The sequence below is a fragment of the Pristis pectinata genome, chromosome 11 (genome assembly GCF_009764475.1).
Source record: "Pristis pectinata isolate sPriPec2 chromosome 11, sPriPec2.1.pri, whole genome shotgun sequence".
NCBI classification, from domain to species: Eukaryota; Metazoa; Chordata; class Chondrichthyes; order Rhinopristiformes; family Pristidae; genus Pristis; species Pristis pectinata.
The window spans coordinates 5,497,251-5,518,605 of record NC_067415.1 but is presented as its reverse complement, the minus strand read 5'-3'; the positions used below and the strand labels follow the sequence as shown (position 1 = coordinate 5,518,605).

At 44.6% G+C, this 21,355-nt stretch overlaps 1 protein-coding gene across 1 annotated transcript in view; it reads left to right on the top strand.

Annotated features, from left to right (window-relative positions):
• The first annotated feature begins 271 nt into the window (after window positions 1–271).
• lrrc32 (leucine rich repeat containing 32) overlaps window positions 272–21,355 on the top strand; it is a 37,033-nt gene continuing 15,949 nt past the window's right edge. Inside the window, 1 exon segment of the mRNA XM_052026072.1 lies at window positions 272–427. The gene's annotated coding sequence lies outside the window, so the exon portion shown is untranslated.

Sequence of the window (21,355 nt, the reverse complement as noted above, 5' to 3'; positions counted from 1 at the left end):
TTCTCCAGATGTGGCCTCACCAACATTCTGTACAGCTGGAACAGAGAGAGAAAGTTGTGTGTTAGATAGAGATACACACAGAGAGCTGTTAGTTCCCACTGCGTGAGTTTTCGCTAACCAGTTATAAGAGGCTCTGACTGTATGTCCCAAATAGTCCTCGAAAATTTGAATGCAGTCTTCCTAATATGGTTGAGATTCCGCGTCGACCAGAGATATATTCCCAACTCTCCCCTCCTCTCCCGTTCAGTCAATGAGATGGGATTGACAAACGCTCCGTAAGGAGCAAAGCGCCCTCACTCGTACTAAATGGGTCCACGGCGAGTGACCTCCGAGATCAGCAGGGACTTAGACAGAACGTCAAAGATGTGAGAGAAAGTGAGGGATTTATTTAGCATCCCCTCTCTCCACCGAGTCAATCTCCAGTCAGGTAACGGCTAAATTCTTGTCAAGTGGAAGCAAACTTTTCCAGCAGTATGTTTCTGTGTTTCCGGACTGTTGTTCAATAGTTTGCTTTGCCTTTTGTTTATTTCCGTTCACCACTGATTTCAGACTGTGGCGACAGTTTAAAAAAATGCATTTTAAAGTAATCTCGACTGCTCATTCAACGCAGAGCTGACAGTCCGCTCCTAGGGATGGACCGAACACAAGTTGCTAAAATCATGTCACCAAAGAAATCACAAGGGTGTGGATTTCTTTCTGATAAATTGATATCAACAAATCGGGATTAGAACGTGTGCTGTCTGTAACGCGGGATTCTGGTCAAAGAGTAACACAGCGTGGACATTGTGCCAACTGTGTAGCCCAGCGAACTAGTCCCATCTGGCCGCGTTTGGCCCATAGCCCTCAAAACCTCTCCTACCCATGGACTTATCTAGATGGCTTTTAAATGTTGCTAATGTGCCCGCCTCAACCACTATTTCTGGCAGCTCATTCCAACTACACCCCACCCCCTGCGTGAAGAAGCTGCCCCTGATGTCCCTTTTAAAGCTCTCGCCTCTGATCTCAAACCTACGTCCTCTGGTTTATAGCACCCCCTCCCTGGGATCAAGACTATGCGCTTTCACCCTGTCTATACTCCTTGGCGAATATCTAGTTCTATTTAATATCTGCAATATTTCTTTTACACTTATTTTTCCTGCAAGCGTTTTGCCCGGGCGCTTGCTTCATTGACACTTCTGAATTTTCCCACTGAGGGCCATTTCAATATCCAAAGGGGATTGTCCCAGTTGACAGCAGTCAGCGTTGAATCGGAAACCCCTGTGAGATTTCCATGGCCAGGCACACCAGCGTGTGTGCATCTCAGACTCCCTGCATTCCGATGAGCAAGGCACTTGCCAACATGCAATTAGATAATTATCTGCGATTATAATTTCTTTAAATAGGCATTTAAAGGGGTGGTGTGTGTTGCGCGGTATTCTATTTTGAGGAGGAGGGAGGAGTTCATAACCCGCTCTGGAAACTGTGTTTCTTTGGGTTGTTGAATGGGGGAGCCTGGTGTGGAGGCAATGATATAGATTGAAGCTTTGAATGGGATGGTCCCGCGTCGACAGTGCACGGTGCAGTGACCGTGGAGGGAACTTGAATTGAACAGAGTGACGCAAAAGCAGGCGTTCGGTGAATGTAACTCCACTCTCTCCTGCATCATGAAGAATCTCATCCCAAGGACTAATCTCGAGGGGTAACGGGCCAGCCAGAAGTCCAGGGCTATTCAGGATCTTCCTAGTGAGGTATTGCGGCGGTGCTGCGCTGTCAGGGGTGCGTCTTTCCCGATGGGATGTTGAATTGAAATCCAGTGTCCCTGGTCAGGATCCCCAAGAGTCCTGTCCCGTACTCATCCCACTATTGAAGGAGCATATCCCACTAGGTTGAGTCCTCCGATCTGCCGTCTGTTCCTTCGCCTCTCGCTGAACTGATGGATCTTAGCACCGGACTTGTAGAATGAGTGGCGCAGACTTCGCCTCCCTACAGTGAGGAGACCGAATGCTTTTCAATTCAACTAATCATTCAGTGGAGGAAGTCACATCTTCTTGTAATTGTTTTTACCCTGTACGACCTCAATGCACTGTGTAATGAATTGATCTGTATGAATGGTATGCAAGACAAGTTTTGCTCTGTACCTCTGTACATGTGACAATAATAAACCGATTTACCAATTTATCCCAACACCCTAAAGGCCAATCCGGGTGAAACTTCCAAGTGAAACAGTCCAGGTAAATTTTCAATCCAGGTGTAACCTTTGGTTGAACTTCTCCAGAAATTCAACTTATTTGAAGCAAAGTATGGCACACACTGAGACACCAATGGTTTCTCTGATAGAAAAATTATTTTTTTCCCTTGACCTGTCTCAGAATTTAAAAGAAAATGAGATAAAGGCAAAAGAATAAATTGGTGCTGGAAATATGAAATAAAACACTGATGGAAGGTCATCGACCTGAAATATGAACTCACTTTCCCTCTCCACAGATGCTGTCTGACCTGCCGAGTATTTTCAGCATTTTCTGTTTGATATTGATTTATTATTGTCACGTGTACTGAAATACAGTGAAAAGCTTTTGTTTTGCATGCCATCCAGACAGATGATTCCATTACAACAGCGCATCGAGTTAGTACAGGGGAAAACATAACAGAATGCAGAATACTAGAGAAAGGGACTCACGTAGAAAATGAGGGGCTGTTCCTCCAGTTTGTGCTTGGAATTCTCCTGGCGGTGGAGGAGGCTGAGGACTGATATATCAGTGATAGTGTGGGAGGCTGTCATATCAGTGATAGTGAATGCAGAATAAAGTGTCACAGTTACAGAGAAAGTGCAGTGCAGGCAGACAATAAAGTACAAGGTCATAACAAGGTAGATTGTGAGGTCAAGAATCTATCTTATTGTACTAGGGGTCTGTTCAGTAATCTATAACAGTGGGATAGAAGCTGTTCTTGAGCCTGGTGGTACGTGCTTTCAGGCTTTTGTATCTTCTGCCCGATGGGAGAGGGGAGAACAGAGAATGTCCAACGTATAGTATTGAAGGTGGAGCTGTAGACAATAAACAATAGTCTAACATAAGTGTCTTTACTGTCCAGATACTCCAGAGCTGAGTGTAGGGCCAGGGAGATGGCGTCCGCCATGGACCTGTTTCGGCAGTAGGTGAATTGCAGCGGGTCGCGGTTGTCTGGGAGGCTGGAGTTAATGTGTGTCAAGACCAGCCTCTTGAAGCACTTCATGATTTGAATGCTAAAAAAAATAATTAGAGTGTTGAGTTTTAACTGAAGGTCTTTACTGATATTCCACTAACACGTTTGAAATCAAATGCAGTGGGGAAAAAGAAATGGAATTTCTATTGTAACTTGAGAGAATGCCAATGATAAGTCCTAGGAAATACTCTGCACTGCAAATGTTCAGATGTCAACAACTTGGGAATTACAGAGTGAGTGGGACATAACGTTGCAGTTGTATAAGTCGTTGGTGAGGCCGCACTTGGAGCACTGTGTACAGTTTTGGTCACCCTGTTATTGGAAAGACGTGGTTAAACTGGACAGTGCAGAGAAGATTTACGAAGGACATTGCCAGGACTAGAGGGCCCTGAGTTACAGGGAGAGGTTGGCCAGGCTAGGTCTTTATTCCTTGGAACATAGGAACAAATAAGGTGAATGGTAATAGTCCTTTTCCCCATGGTAGGGGAGTCCAAACTAGGGGGCATAGGTTTAAGGTGAGAGGGGAAAGACTTACAAGGGACCTGAGGGGCAACTTTTTCATGCAGTGGGTGGTGATTATATGGAACGAGCTGCCAGAGGAAGTGGTTGAGGCAGGTACAATAGGATCATTTAAGAAGCACCTTGGATAGGTACGTGGAGGGGCAGGGGCTTTGAGGAATATGGGCCAAATGCAGGAAATTGGGACTAGCTGGGTGGGCACCGTGGTCAGCATGGACTGGTTCCGCCAAAGGGTCTGTATCTGTGCTGTATTGCTCTATGACTCTGAGTTAGAGTGACTGACTCTATAAGCTGACAGAAGAATCCACTGGAAACCTGTATCCATTTACGTACCGGAATACTCCAATGCCATATGCTGGGGATAGGGTTTAATATATGAGAAGATGTGAAACTGTCTCCTTCTGCCAAGTTTAAAGCATTCGTTTAATTTTATTTCAGTTCCTATGTGCACTAAAACATCAATGCCATCTCACAGATATTATTGGTATTGGTTTATTATTCACTTGTACCGAGGTACAGTGAAAAACTTGTCTTGCATACCGTTCATACAGATCAATTCATTACACAGTGCATTGAAATAGGACATGGTTAACCAATAACAGGATACAGAGTAAAGTGTCATAGCTACAGAGGAAGTGCATTGCAGGTAGACAATAAGGTGCAAGGTCATAACAAGGTAGATTGTAAGGTCAAGAGTCCATCTCACCGTTCAATAGTCTTATAACAGCGGGATAGAAGCTGTTCTTGAGCCTGATAGTATCTGCCCTCAGACTCCTGTTTCTTCTGCCTGATGGGAGAGGAGAGAAGAGAGAATGACCCGGGTGGGTGGGGTCTTTGATTATGCTGCATTTATTTGTTCCTGATTAGATCTACAACTCACCTGAAACTTCTTGGCACTGATGCAGAATGCACAGTATTCACTTTCATTGAGGAAATATCTGCATTTTGTGTGCAGAATTCCCCTAGAATATAAACTTCAAAATAATTGACAATAATCAGGAAAAGACAGTAAGGACCATAAGATACAAGCCCATTGAGTCTGCTTTGCCGATTCAGTTCATGGCTGATCTTTTTCAAACCACCCTCTCCATTGTCCTGCCTTCTCCCTGTAACCCTTCACCCCCTTACCAATCAAGATCCTATCAATCTCTGCCTTAAATACACCCAATGGACTTGGCCTCCACAGCCCTCTGTGGCAACGAATTCCACAGATTCACTGCCCTCTAGCTGAAAGAAATTCCTCCTCATCTCAGTTCTAGAGGGACGTCCCTTTATTCTGAGGCTGTGCCCTCAGATCCTATGTCCTAAAGCAATATAGATACCATCTAATGTGGGTGATGTATTAAAATTAATCTTTCTTCAAACGTACTCGATAGTAAGGGACACCATGGTCTGCAAAATAAATTAAGGAAGTTTAAGAATGGCAGAAATGTAAAATTCCAGGAGTTATTTTACATTGGGCAAACCTGGGTTGTTTTTTCTGGAAACTGCCTGAGAGTGGTGGTGGTGGGGGGGGGGGCCTGATAGAAGTTTATAAAATTATGAGAGGTGTCGATAGGGTAGACCGTCAGAATCTTTATCCCGGGATAGAAATGTCAAACACTAAAGAGCATGCATTTTAGGAGAGAGGAGGAAAGTATAAAGGAGATGTGCAGGGCAAGTTTTTTACACAGGTGCCTGGAACCGGATGTCAAGGTTAGAGGTGGAAGCAAATATGATAGTGGTGTTTAAGATACTTTTAGATAGACACATGAATATGCAGGGAATGGAGGGATGTGGACCATGTGGCAGGCAAGAGAGATTTAGTTTAATTGGCTCGGACATCGTGGGCCCAAAGGGCCCGTTCCTGTGCTGTACTGTTCTTTGTTCTATACAAGATGCATGCACATATAACACTTAACCATTGGAAACCACTGGAGGTGTACAAGATGATAAGAGGCATAGATCGGGTGGACAGTCAGAGACTTTTTCCCAGGGCAACAATGGCTAACATGAGGGGACATAATTTAAGGTGATTGGAGGACAGTATAAGGGGGATGTCAGGGGTAGGTTTTTTACACAAAGAGTGGTGGGTGCGCAGAACACACTGGCCGGCATAGGTTTGTGGGGGCAGATACATTAGGGACATTCAAGAGACTCTTAGGGTAGACACATGAATGATAGAGAAATGGGGAGCTACGTGGGAGGGAAGGGTGAGATAGATCTTAGAGCAGGATAAAATGTCGCACAACATTGTGGGCCGAAGGGCCTGTACTGTGCTGTAATGTTCTACGTTCCATGTTCAATGAAACTGATGCTTTGATTGATAATGCATGGCACCTTGATCATATTTCATTCCTAGAACCATATTTTACAGAATCTTGTGTTTCTGATTATTGAAACAGGCACTGTGTGGTGAAAACAGAAATGCTGGAAATACTTAGATTTCTATAACGCTAGCACATTGGTGCAAGTGAGAGTATAGAATATTAATCTGATACCACATGCAGTGCTTGCATTTGCTAATGTAGTGCAACTGCCTGCTTCCAATCATTATGAATGCCTCAGAAATTACTTCATCGACATAGTTAAGATAGAGGCGAGAAAGTTGTTTCCGCTGGTAGGTGAGACTAGAACTAGGGGACGTAGCCTCAAGATTCAGGGGGACCAGATTTAGGACGGAGATGAGGAGGAACTGCGTTTCCCAGCGAGTGGTGAATCTGTGGAATTCTCTGCCCAGGGAAGCAGCAGAGGCTCCCTCATTAAATATATTCAAGACACAGTTAGATGGACTTTTGCACAGTAGGGGAATTAAGGGTTATGGGAAAAAGGCAGGTAGGTGGATCTGAGTCCATGGCCAGATCAGCCATGATCTTATTGAATGATGGAGCAGGCTCGATGGGCCAGATGGCCTCCTCCTGCTCCTATTTCTTGTTCTTATAGTTGTTGATCATTTAGTTACATCATTAACCATGCACAATATATCAAAATGTACTTAACAATGGCATAATTTGCTCAGTAGTTCTCTGGGACTACAGGACATAGATTTAGGGTAAGGGGTAAGAGATTTAGAGGAGGTCTGAGGGAAGCTGTTTCACCCAGAGAGCCGTGAGTACCGGGAATACACTGCCGGATAGAATGGTGGAAGCAGAGTCACTGATGACATTCAAGACGTGTCTAGATGAGCACTTGAATCACCCAGGGATAGAAGGCCAAGTGCTGGAAAATGGGATTAATACGGACGTGTGCCCACTGACCAGTGTGGACATGGTGGGCCGAATGGCTTTTTCCCATGCTGTATGACTCTAGGACTATGAAGTATGTGCTGTGCCTATTGATTGGCTGATTTGCAACTGGGTGCTGAGACTGAATACTCTCCTTCAATGGAAAGTACAGGAGAAAGTCTTTTACTGTTGCCACCCATGAGAATTAGCATAAGGATGGTAATTTATAATGATTGTAGCCAGAGCTCTGTGTATAACACAGGGATTGTACACTGAGAATGAAAAGTTAAGTCATAGCTTTCTTCTACTCAAGTCTCTGCAAACTTGTCTAATGTAGTAAGTAGTGTCATCCCTAACAGGAGGTTCAGCTCTCCTGCCCCCCACAGTTCCGAGTCCCTGACAGATCCAGAGACCTTGTTGCTTCCTTGTGTTGTCCTGAGCCATCCACAGTACAGGAGCTCCAAAACATCTCAGTCCGGCAAGGCAGTGCATCAGTCAGAGCTGTCGCCTCGATCCTGACCTCCATTGCTGTCTGCGCGGAGCTTGCACGTTCTCCCTGTAATGGCATTGATTTCCTCCTACATCCCAAAGACATGTTTCCAAAGATGGGATCTTTGATGGATGTTGTTTTCTTGAGGAAGCACTTCCTGTAGATACTACAAATGGTGGGGAGGGATGTGCCCGTGATGTATTAGGCTGAATCCACTACTCTCTGCACCTTCTTGCATTCCTGCGTGTTCAAATTGCCGTACCAGGTTAATTGGTAAGTTATCCCTCAGTGTTGGGTGGGTGGCAAAAGGAGTCAAAGAGGGGAGTCAGTGGGTCTGTGAGAGAGAATAAGGTGTAGGGGAACTGGAACTGTTGGGATTGCACTGCTGTGAGCATGGACTTGAAGGGCAGAATGGCCTGCTATTGTTGTTCACAATATCAGAGCTAGTCCACTGACACAAGGACCGGGAGACTCTAAGCTCCCTGTAACACAGTGAGGGACTGGTGTGATTGATCAGAGTTGTTGGTGGGTACACACCTTCTGATCTGAAATGCAGGTATTGGTATTGGTTTATTATTGTCACTTGTACCGAGGTACAGTGAAAAACTTGTCTTGCAAACCGATCGTACAGATCAATTCATTACACAGTGCGTTGAAGTAGTACAGGGTAAAAACAATAACAGAATACAGAGTAAAGTGTCACAGCTACAGAGGAAGTGCATTGCAGGTAGACAATAAGGTGCAAGGTCATAACAAGGTAGATTGTGAGGTCAAGAGCCCACCTCATCGTATAAGGGAACCGTTCAATCGTCTTATCACAGTGGGATAGAAGCTGTCCTTGAGCCTAGTGGTACGTGCCCTCAGGCTCCTGTATCTTCTACCTGATGAGAGAGGGGAGAAGAGAGAATGACCTGGGTGGGTGGGGTCTTTGATTATGCTGGCTGCTTCACCAAGGCAGCGAGAGGTATAGACAAAGTCCATGGAGGGGAGGCTGGTTTCCATGATGGACTGGGCTGTATCCACGACTCTGCAGTTTCTTGCAGTCCTGGGCAGAGCAGTTGCCGTATCAAGCCATGATGCATCCAGATAGGATGCTTTCTGAATGCTGGGAGTTAATCCCATCAATGCAGATCAGTGGGTTGGACAATCAATCCATTATCTTATTTACTGCTGTGTACAAGCTGACTGCTAGATTTGTCTCATAACTAAATAACTAATTCATCAAGGAACATGGTTAGAATGTGATGATTGTTATTATTAGGTTAGAAAATGCTGGAAGCACCCAGCAGGTCAGGCAGCATCTGTGGAAAGAGAAGCAACGTTAACATTGCAGGTCAAAGAACTTCCATCAGAACCCTGAGTCTTTGACCTGAAGCATTAACTGTTTCTCTCTCCACAGATGCTGCCTGACCTGATGAGTGTTTCCCATTTTTTTCAGTTTTTGTTTCACCTTTCCAGCATCTGCATTAGTTTTTGATTTTCATTGATAAGTTAGACCCTTCTTTCTGCTGCTGGGACATGATAAAGTGCTTGTTTCTCTAGCTTGAAAGATTTTGCATTTCTGTCACATATTTCTGTAGCATCTTAAAAGACATTTGGCTAAGTACATGGACAGGAAAGGTCAAAGTCAAGGTCGAGTTTATTGTCATCTGCACAAGTCCATGTGTGCACAGGTGCAATGAAAAACTTGCAGAAGCATTACAGGCACATAGCATCATGTAAGGAGCATTCACAAAAAATAAATTATACACTATTTTTACAAGTAAGAACACAATTAGAACAAAAAAACAAAGTCCATTTTAGTGCAAAGTGATCAAAGTGGTCACAGTGTTGCTAAACTGTAGTGATTAGGGTTGTACCGGTTGGTTAAAAGAACTGAGTGGTTGAAGGGAAGTAGCTGTTCTTGAACCTGGTGGTGTGGGATTTCAGGCTTCTGTACCTCCTGCCCGATGGGAGCTGCGAGAAGATGGCATGGCCCAGATGGTGGGGATCTTTGATGGATGTCGCCTTCCTGAGGCAGCGCCTCCTGTAGATACTCCCGACGGTGGGGAGGGATGTGGCCGTGATGTATTGGGCTGAGTCTGCTACTCTCTCAGCTTCTTGCATTCCTGCGCATTCGAATTACAGTACCAGACCATGATGCAACCAGTTAGGATACCTTCAACTACATATTTGCAGAAGCTTGTTAGAGTGCTTGGTGACAGGCCAAACTTCCCGAGCCTTCTAAGAAAGTAAAGATGCATTACTTTAGAGGGATATGGACCAAATGTAGCTAGCTTAGCTGGACAGCTTGGTTGGCCTAGACCAGTTGGGCCGAAGGGCCTGTTTCCATACTGTCTGACTCTGTGATTCCATGACCTTTCACCACCTCCAGAATTGTGTCTGTTAGAAGGACTCTGATTGCACGGATTAAACTTGTGACCCATGGAGTAAGAAGATTACAGACATATTCCGTGGTATAAACAGAATGCCATAACTGCTGAGTGTTTCCAACAGCTCTGCTTTTATTTCACCTTTCCAGCATCTGCAGGGTTTTTTTCCCAATCAAGTCGAGATGCTCAAACTGACTTAAAAGGAGTCAAAGGAGTTGGGAGAAACACTTCTTTGTAGGGAGGGGTGTCTACAGCATGAGGGGATGTAACTTTACTATAAGAGCCAAGCTGTTCAGAGCTGATGTTATATTTCCTAATGACATCGGTGGAGGCCATGCAGGCTGTCAGTTCGACTTCGTTTCCTGTAACCTATTCTCTCTCACATGCCCCTTCAATTTTCCCTTCACCCTGCTCCCCCCCCCCCCCCACACTAGGGGTAATTTACAGGAGGCAACCCACCAGCATTTAGTGAGTAGAAGCCAAAGCACCCAGGAGAAACTCATGCACAGGCAACACCTGAAGTCAGGATCAGACCAGGGTCGCTGGAGATAGAAACGTAGAAAACCTACAGCACAATTCAGGCCCTTCAGCCCAAAAAGTTGTGCCGAAAACGTCCCTACCTTAGAAATTACTAGGCTTACCCATAGCCCTCTATTTTTCTAAGTTCCATGTACCTATCCGAAAGTCTCTTAAAAGACCCTATCGCATCCGCCTCCACCACCGTTGTCAGCAGCCCATTCCACGAACTCACCACTCTCTGAGTAAAAAACTTACCCCTGACATCTCCTCTGTACCTACTCCCCGGCACCTTAAACCTGTGTCCTCTTGTGACCACCATTTCAGCCCTGGGAAAATGCTTCTGACTATCCACCTTATACTATCATCACCTTATACACCTCTATCAGGTCCCCCCCCCCATCCTCTGTCGCACCAAGGAGAAAAGGCCGAGTTCCCTCAACCTGTTTTCATAAGGAATGCTCCCCAGTCCAGGCAACTTCCTTGTAAATCTTCTCTGCACCCTTTCTATGGCTTCCACATCCTTCCTGTAGTGAGGTGACCAGAATTGAGCACAGTACTCCAAGTGGGGTCTGACCAGGGTCCTATATAGCTACAACATTACCCCTCGGCTCCTAAATTCAATTCCATGATTGATAAAGGACAATACACAGAGGGTGTACACAGATGTGAGACAGCAGCCCCACTCAATGCCGGGAAGCTCTTCTCCACACAAAGGGGCAGGGAAAACTGAAGCTGTCCCTAAAATTGGGGACACAAGAGACTGCAGATACTGGAATCTGGATCAACAAACAGTCTGCTGGAAGAACTCAACGGGTCGAGCAGCATCTGTGGGGGGAAAGGGACTGTCAACATATCCAGCAGAAACCCTGCGTCGGGACTCATCAGGACCCAAAATGTCAACGTCACAGACGCTGCTCGACCGGCTGAGTTCTTCCAGCAGACTGTTTGCTTTCCCTAAAATTCTCTGGAGTCCAATAAAGATTATGGAGTCATAGAGTCGTACAGCACAGAAAAAGGCCCTTCAGCGCATCATGTCCATGATAACCATCAAGTTGCCATCCATAATAATTCCCTATCTAAAATCATTAATAGATTTTTGTTAGAAAATGACAATTATGGACAATGTGCATGAAAGGAAATTTTAAAAATAGATTAAACATGCTCTTATTTTTATTTGTTCAAGAGACGTTGGCTTCTCAGGTTCAGCCAGCATTTAATTACCCCTCCCTAGTTGCCCTTGAGAAGGTGGTGGTGAGCTGCCTCCTTGAACTGCTGCAGTCCTTGAGGTGTGGATGTACCCTCAATGCTGTTAGGGAGGGAGTTCCAGGACTTTGAATAGTGCAATAGGTTTGATGGGCTGAACGGCCTCCTGCTGTTCCTGTGTTAACATTGCTCTTTGAGGAGGGGGGATTTAGGAGCCAGCAGGGGTAATGTTTACATAAAAGGAAGTTGATGGACAGGTTCAGGGTTTACAATGCTTGCATGTCAGTTTTGGTTCGGTCAAGTAGCCAAGTCCAACTGGGGGTTAGAGTCATAGAGTCATAGAGATATACAGCACAGAAACAGGCCCTTCAGCCCAACTCGTCCATGCCGACCAAGTTGCCTACCTGAGCAAGTTGCATTTGCCTGCATTTCGCCCTTATCCCTTTAAACCTTTCCTTTCCATGCACCTGTCTAAATGTCTCTGAAACGTAATTGTAGCCACCTCTACCACTTCCTCTGGCAGCTCACCTCACATATCCATCACCCTCTGTGTGAAAACGTTGCCCCTCAGGTCCCCTTTAAATCTTTCCCCTCTCACTTTAAACCTATGCCCTCTAGTTTTAGACTCCCCGACCCTGGGAAAAAGACCGTGACCAACCACCTTATTTATGCCCCTCATGATTTTATATACAAGGTCAGTCTTCAGCCTCCGACACTCCAGGGAAGAATTCCCCAGTGTTTCCAGTCTCTCCTTATTACAGTTGATGCAGAGCAGTCCACTCACTGTCCACTATGTGATGTTTGAGAAGTCAGCCCTTAAAACATGCTCATGTTTCTAACTGTTGAGCTGGTGAAAGCCCCCAGACAGACAAAGAGTGGGAAGGAATATTCTCATGCTTTAATCCCCCCCGTTGAACTGGAGCCTCTGTGGGAAAAGATGGACAGAAAGCTCAGAGAGGACTTGCAAATATATCCAGTAAAACTCTAATCTGGCACATTAGCAGAGTTTCCAGACTAATTGATGTTATTATATTAACTCCAACACACTTTTTTTTAAATGTGTTGCACCGTACAATGATAAATGTTCCAATTAAAGTGGTAAGTTTAAGGGGATCGAGGGAAGTAAGGTCCTGGTAAATTTCAAGGGAGCATGGAATTGCAATTGGAATTGGTTTGTTATTTTCATATGTGCCGAGATACAGTGAAAAACTTTATTTTATACGTTATCCAGACAGATTATTCCAAATACAAGTACATTGAGGTAATACAAAGGGAAAAGCAATAACAGAATGCAGAATATAGTGTTACAGTTACAGAGAAAATGCAGTGCAGGCAGACAATAAGGTGCAAGGGCCATGTCAAGGTAGATTGAGAGATCAAGAGTTCATCTTCTTCGTACAGAGGTCCATTCAAGCAGAACCAAGTGAGTTTCGAGGGAGCACTAGAATAGGGGTCCATGTGAATGAGAAAGGAATGCGGGAACAGGATGTTAGTGAACGGGGAGCGAAGGAACAAGGGCCTCAGTGAGTGAGCAGGTAGCATGGTATCTGGGTCCCCGGTGAATGGGAAGAGAGTGTGACAAGCAGTAACTGGTGAGCCAGATGTTAAACCATTTGGGATTCCTGAATAGTCGGATTGCAGATGATCAGAGGTTTACTGCAGAGCCTTTCGTAACCTGGGGACACCCCAGAATACGGTTTCAAAATTGTAATTGATGTGTCAGCATGGATGGCAGAGATTGGGGGTGGCAAGAACAGAGTTTTCCCCTGTGTCAGGTCAGCCAACCTATTTCCTCCTTGCTTTCCTCATTGCCATTATCTGGATGTCGGCTTGTGTCCGTTAACTCTAATCAGGGAGAAAGACTCACAGAAACTTCTTGTCACGAACTGATAAAGTGCTTCTTGCTCTTTGATGTCTGAAGTGATGAGGTCAGAGCTGATGTCTGGAGTTTTGATCTACTTTGACTTGTCTGTTTTCTGTAGATAATGTAACAATTGGTCAGTCACCAACAGTGAATAATGCGGGGAGGTTAGGAGAGATTCTTCAAACCCCACGAGGCTGAATTTCTGTTCTTTTGGAACACCTCAGGTGAATGTTTCTTGCAATCTGCCAAATTCTAAAAACAATCTTGGGGTAAGGAAATACTTCTTTCATTCTTGTTTTAGAATTGAAGAATTACTATAACTAAGACTCATTCAATCTCACAGAGATATACAGCACGAGACAGGCCCTTTGCCCCACTGAGTTCGTACTGACCATCAACCACCCAGTTACACAAATTCCACATTAACCCCATTTTATTCTCGCCACATTCTCATCAACTCCTCCCAGATTCTACCACTCACCTGCACACTAGGGGCAATTTACAGCAGCCAATTAACCTACCAACCCTCATGTCTTTGGGCTGTGGGAAGAAACCGGAGCACCCGGAGGAAACCCACACAGACACGGGGAGAATGTGCAAACTCCACACAAACAGCACCCGAGATCAGGATTGAACCTGGGTCTCTGGTGTTGCAAGACAGTGACTTCACCAGCTGTGCAACTGTGCCACCCACTGTGTTGGCTCTTTACAAATCAATCTAATCCATCCCATTCATGAAGGAAGCCATTCAGCCCATTGTGTTTGTGCTGCTTGGAAACAAAGGGCTATCGAGCCTAAGCTCACCTTCCAGCACTTAAGACCACACTGCTTAAATGTGACAAGGGTTTTTGCCTCCACCACTCTTTCAGGCAATGAGTTCCAAATCCCCACCACCCTCTGACTGAAAAGTCTTTTCCACATCTCTGCTCTCGTTGTCCTGAATGTCCAGTCTCTTATTTTGAGGTGTGATTCCTGGTTCCGGACACCCCAACCAGGGGAAGCATCATCCCTGTATATACCCTGCCAAGCCCTGTAATAATACTTCAATGAAATTACCTAAACTCAGGGAAGTAAATGTGGTACAGATCTGTACTCATTAAGATCTAAAATTAACTAAGATCTACACTATTCTGTATCAGTGCTCCTTTTGCAACTCAGCTGACAGCGTTTCCAATTTAGAGAAACATGGTAGTCCTTGATGTCACTGTATGTAAGACTGCTTAAAAGATTGCAGTGTTTATGTTCCACTACACTGTGGGTTAGTAGCATTGTTTCCTGAACTATTTTGTTTTCCACTGTTTACGCTATGGTGTAACTCATGTGATGCAGTTGTTTATACTATAGACCACTTAGATTACACTGCCTATACCAGAAAGATATTCATTTATGTAACACCTTTCACATCCCTTGCAACACACCCCCAGATGCTTTACTGCCAATGGGGAGCTTTTGAAGTGTAATCGCTGTTATAATATTGGAAACACGGCATTCAATTTGTACACAGCAAGGTCCCAAAAGCAACCACGTACTAATGACTAGATAACACATTGAGATACAGAGCAATATCACATGGATACAGGCCCTTCGGCCCAACCAGTCCATGCCGACCACGGTGCCAATCAGCTAGTCCCAATTTCCTGCGTTCAGCCTATATCCCTCCAAACCCCTCCCCTCCACGTGCCTATCCAAGTGCTGCTTAAATGATATTATTGTACCTGCCTCACCCACTTCCTCTGGGAGCTCGTTCCATATACTCACCACCCTCTGCGTGAAAAAGTTGCCCCTCAGGTCCCTTTTAAATCTTTCCCCTCTCACCCTAAACCTATGCCCCTCTAGTTTTGGACACCCTTACTCTGGGGACTCCCATCTTTTTAGAAACATTGACTGAGGGATAAATACTGGGGCTTTTCATTGAAATATTGTCATGGGATCCTTCATATTCACTCAGGTGTGCAGAAGGAGCCTTGGTTTAGTGTCTTATCCAAGAGCCGTCATCTCGGACTGTGTAGCATTCCCTCAGAACTGGGCTGGAGTGTTGATCCAGCACTCTGTGCAGTATTTCTATTTACCTTCTGGGTAATTATCTCAGAATCACAGAAACCAACTGCAGAAGAATTTTGTGTTCAGTCCCACACTCCTATTTTTTATCAGTGAACTTGTCCAACTCTCCTTCCATGGAGTTGGTTTCTCTCATCCTTTCAGGAAAATGTTCCTGATCCTGAAATTCCGGGTGGAAGCATTTCTCTGTTTCTTCTCTCTAAATCTCTATCCAATGGATCTCTGACCTCTGGTTATTGAACTGGCCACCAGAGGGATTAATTCACTCCATCCACTCTACTGAACTTTCTCAACATCTGGAAAAGCCTTAGTTCTCCTCTGAACCACTCACATTCCAGGAGAACAGTCCTAGCTTTTCACAATACTCCAACACAATGCACACGATACTCCAGTTGCATCTTGTACAACTGCAATAAAACGTCCCAACTCCTACACTCAGTACTGGTGAAGGCCAGCGTGCTGAATGCCTTCTTCACCAAGAAGTTCCATTGATAGAACTGTGAACTATGGACCCAGTGCTGGAAGGGGAGATTAGGTTGGATAGCTCTTTCCTGACTGGCGTAGACACAATGGGCCAAATGGCCTTGTTCTTCACCTGAGGTTTTCTGTGACTATATGATATGATCTTCAACTATGTGATATCATAGTACTATTTCTATGCCATTTTATGTATATTACACTGCAGTTTACATATTATTGCACAGAAAAAGGTAACTTATTCCGTAGAATCTGTGCCTGTCTCTTGTACAGCAATCCTACAGCCCATTCCACTAAGACATGGATTTATAAAGATCAGGATCTTTCCACCTGGGTATGACAGGTCTCCCTGGGTTATCAATGCCTGACTTATGGACTGCCCATACATACAGTGGGATGGATGTGGACAGATTTGTCAGCTGCTGTGGGACTGCAGGCATTTTCTCTGGAGCGGCAGAGGCTGAGGGGTGATCTGTTGGAGGTGTATAAAATTATGAGGGGCATAGATAGGGTGGACAAGCAATATCTTTATCCCGTTATTGAGTGATCCAATACCAGAGGGCATGCATTTAAGGTGAGGGGCGGTAGGTTCAGAACAGATGTGAGGGGTACATTTTTTACTGAGAGAGTGGTGGATGCCTGGAATGTGCTGCCTGATAGGGTGGTGGAGGCAAATTCATTGGAGGCTTTGAAGAGGGGCTTGGATGGGCACATGAATGAGAGGAAAGTGGAGGAATATGGGCATTCTGTAGGTAGGAGGGAATAGCTATGTCAGCACAACATTGTGGGCCGAAGGGCCTGTTCTGTGCTGTATCGTTCTATGTTCTATCTCCTGCTGGGCGGGAAGGGGACATCTCTGCCTGCCTTCTGTCCACACCCCCCCATCCCTGAGCTGCAACTGTCTGTGGCTGGGTGGAGCCGAGCAGAGCTGGGGAGCACTGAGCAAACTCACTTGCTCACTCACAGGGTCAGTGAGGCCGGCTGGCGGTCACTCTTCCTGCGCCTGCTCGCTCTCCCACATAAACTCTGTCTGCACTTCTCGCTGCCTCGGTAAAGCAGCCAACATAATCATAGACCCCTCCCACCCCCGACATTCTCTCTTCTCCCCCTCCCACCAGGCAGAAGATACAAAAGCCTGAGGGCATGTACCACCAGGCTCAAGGACAGCTTCTATCCCGCTGTTGTAAGACTATTGAATGGTCCCCTAGTATGATATGATGGACTCTTGACCTCACAATCTACCTTGCAATGACCTTGCACCTTACTGTCTGCCTGCACTGCACTTTCTCTGTAGCTGTAACACTTTATTCTGCACTCATTGTTTTCTCTTGTACTACCTCAATGCACTGTGTAATGAAATGATCTGGATGGATGGGATGCAAGACAGGTTTTTCACTGTGCCTTAGTACATGTGACAATAATAAAACAATTTACCAATTTACCATTTACCACTGTTTCCATTCAGTTCCAACTTACACACAGTTCTGGTTATGAACGGTTCTCAGGAACGGAACCTATTGTAACCTTGGGACTACCTATACATTATTTTCCCTGAAGTGCCCAATCACTAAGCCTCCTGAAATTCCAGATATATTCTGTTTCCATCATCACAGACCATGAGATCCAGCACTGTTAATATTATGGCTTTGTTATGCTTGTGTTATTGTGATTCTCCACACATTCTCTCTGTTTTTAATGCACATCCATTATGTTTAACTGTCACAGTTAAATGGTGTTATGGTTTTTAACATCTTTGGGTTGTGTTATTATACAGTAAAATACATTTAAATTATTATACTATTTGCATATATAACTGTGTTCTTTATGAAAATGTACTCTTTAAATTTTGCAATGTCTATGTTGTAGTAATATTTAATTAGCAGATTTAGTAATTCAAATAGCAAAATGTAGGTAATCTACAGTGTATTTTCCCTCATGAAAATCAAAATAAAAACTTCAGAGGCTGGAAATATGAAACTAAAGGAAAATTCTGGGAAAACTCAGCAGGTCAGGCAGCATCCGTGGATAAAGAAACAGACAATGCTTTGGGTTTGTGGCCTTTCGTCAGAACTGGGAAGGAGAGAGATGCAAGCTGATTTTCAGTTGGACAGAAGGTGGGGGAGGGATGTGCCTGTGATAGGATGAGCCAAAATAGCCTTGTCACCTTGCCCATCCGTCCCTCTCCCCAACCTTCTCTGGAACCTGAAGCTAACTCTGTCTTTCCCAGTTCTGATGAAGGTTCTAAAACACTAACTCTGTTTCTCTCCCACAGATGCTGCCTGACCTGCTGAGTGTTTCCAGAGTGTTTTTGTTTCAGATTTCCAACATCTACAGTACTTTAGATTTTTAATTACCATCTTGAAACCTCCCTCTTGGACCAAACATTTGACCTTTGACCAGTGTCAAATTTAGTTGCATGATACTTCTGAGAAACTATTTTGAGCGTTTTACTACTTTTGAAAGTACTTTATAAACACACATTTCTGTTTTTGTATCTATATTGCCTTTAGTACTATATTATGCCCACTTTTTATAGTGGGGTTTATATGCAGTATCTTTAAAAAATATGGCAATTCATAATTAACTGCTATTTATATAATACCATTGTTCATATTAATGAACAGTTTTATCACAGATGTTTGGAAACTATTAATTATTTCCATTACTGATTAAGCTACGGATTTAGTTACACTTTAGCACAGTTTATATAATACAGCATTACTTGTCCATCATTGTTGTGTGAGAGTACCGTTTATTACATTGTTGTTACAGTGAATCTCCTATAACCCATACTTTACTGATGCTGGACCAATCATCTTTTCCGGACTATTAGATATTATAGAGTCATGGAGTCATACAACACAGACACAGGCCCTTCAGTCCAACTGGTCCATGCTGACCAAGATTCCCATCTAAGCTAGTCCCATTTGCCCACGTTTGACCCATATCCCTCTAAACCTTTCCTATCCATGTATACTGACCACTCTCTGGGTGAAAACGTTGCCCCTATGGTTCCTATTAAATTTCTCCCCTCTCACCCTAAACCTCTGTCCAGTAGTTCTTGACTTCCCAACCCTGGGAAAAGGTCTGAGTGCATTCACCCTATCCGTGCCCTTCATTATTTTATACACCTCTATAAGATCATCCCTCAGTCTCCTATGATCCAATGAATTAAGTCCCAACCTGCTCAACCTCTCTCCATAACTCAGTCCCTCAAGTCCCAAAATTACTCCTATTAATACACTGACACCCTTTTAATTCAACTTTTTTGATGGTTTCTCGGTAACGTCATAAATTTTTCTGTGAATCGGTGAGGTTAAAGGGAGTTCAGGAAACAGGGCCCCAGTGTGTTTAATGATAGTGGGAACCAAGATCCCAGTGTGTTTAATGGGATAGTGGGAACCAGGATCCCAGTGTGTTTAATGGGATAGTGGGAACCAAGATCCCAGTGTGTTTAATGGGATAGTGGGAACCAAGAGCCCAGTGTGTTTAATGGGATAGTGGGAACCAGGATCCCAGTGTGTTTAATGGGATAGTGGGAACCAAGATCCCAGTGTGTTTAATGGGATAGTGGGAACCAAGAGCCCAGTGTGTTTAATGGGATAGTGGGAATCAGTATCCCAGTGTGTTTAAAGGGATCGTGGAAACCAGGATCCCAGTGTGTTTAAAGGGATCGTGGAAACCAGGTTCCCAGTGAGCCAAGTGCTGAACGATTGGGATTTCTGAAACAAAGGATAATGAATTATTGGAGTTTTATTGTATATTTTACTTATAACAAATGTCCATTCGGCAAGGCAGATCCACGAAAATGTTTATTCTCCACACAAGCCTTCTCGCTTTCCTCTCAAACTATCAACACATCCACTTATTTCTTGCTACCTCATTTGGTTATCCCGCTTCCACTCCAAGTGGGAGTGAGCTCCACACTCTCACCCGTTGCTGTGTAGGGAAGTTTCTCCTGCTTCCTCAGTAGTGTCTAAAACCAAAGGGCGTAACCTTAGGGTAAGGTGTAAGAGGTTTAGGGGGAACCTGAGGAGGAATATTTTCATGCACCATGTCTTTGCAATCAGGAACACACTGCCCGAGGTGGCAGTGGAGGTAGGGACAACATTTAAGTATCTGGATGAGCACTTGAATTGCAAGGCTATGGACCAAGTGCTGGTAATTGGGATTACTATAGATGGGCACTTGAAGATCGGCATGGATACTGCAAGGTCTGGACAGAATGAACGTGGAGAGGATGTTTCCATCAGTGGGAGAGTCCAGGATCCTAGGGGCAGCCTCAGAATAAAGGGACGTCCCTTTAGAACTGAGATGAGGAGGAATTCTTCAGCAAGAGGGTGGTAAATCTGTGGAATTCTTTGCCACAGAGGGCTGTGGGGGCCAAGTCATTGGGTGTATTTAAGGCAGATATTGATAGGTTCTTGATTGGTCATGGATGTGTGGGCCTAAGAGCCTGTTTCTGTGAGAACCCTAGTTTTAAACTGCACTACATATGGACTGAGGTGAGGAGAAGCTTCTTCATTCAGATAGTATTGAACCATTAGAACTCTCTTACTCAGAGGGGTGTGGAGACTCAGACATTGAGCTCATTCAAAACAAAGATTATGGATTTCTGGTTATTTAGGGAGTCGAGGGATATGGGGACAGTGCAGGAAAATGGCACTGAGGTAGATCAGCCATGATCTCGATGGATAGCAGAACAAGCTCAATGGGCCAAATGGCCTACTCCTGTTCCTATTTTTTACGTCTTAGTAAAACACCTTTCCCACAGCTATCCAATCAAACTCTTCCCTAATACTCAACAGATTACCTCGCAACTTTTGCTTTATAAAGTTCATAACTCCCCGAAAGTGGCCACACAGGTTGATAGGGTGGTAAAGAAGGCATTTGGCATACTTGCCTTTATTAGTCGAGGCACTGAGTTCAAGATTCAGGAAGTCATTCTGCAGCTTTATAAAGGTCTTGTCAGGCTGCAACTGGAGTATTGCATTCAGTTCTGGTCGCCCCATTATAGGAAGGATGTGGACACTCTGGAGAGGGTGCAGAAGAGGTTTACCAGGGTGCTGCCTGGATTTGAGGGCATGTGCTATAAGGAGAGGTTGGACAAACTTGGGTTGTTTTCTCTGGAGTGGCAGAGGCTGAGGGGAGATCCTGTAGAGGATTACTAGATTATGAGAGGCATAGGTAGACAGCTGGTATCTTTTTCCCAGGGTTGAAATGTCTAATACCAGAGGAGATATATTTAAGGTGAGAGGGGGTAAGTTCAAAGAAGATGTGCAGGGCAAGATTTTTACACAGAGAGCGGCGGGTGCCTGGAATGCGCTGCCAGGGGTGGGGGTGGAGGCAGGTACGATAGGGGCATTCAAGAGGCTCTTAGATAGGCACATGAATGTGCAGAGAATGGAGAGGTATGGACATTGTGTAGGCAGAAGGGACTAGTTTAGTTGGGCATTTGATTATTAATTTA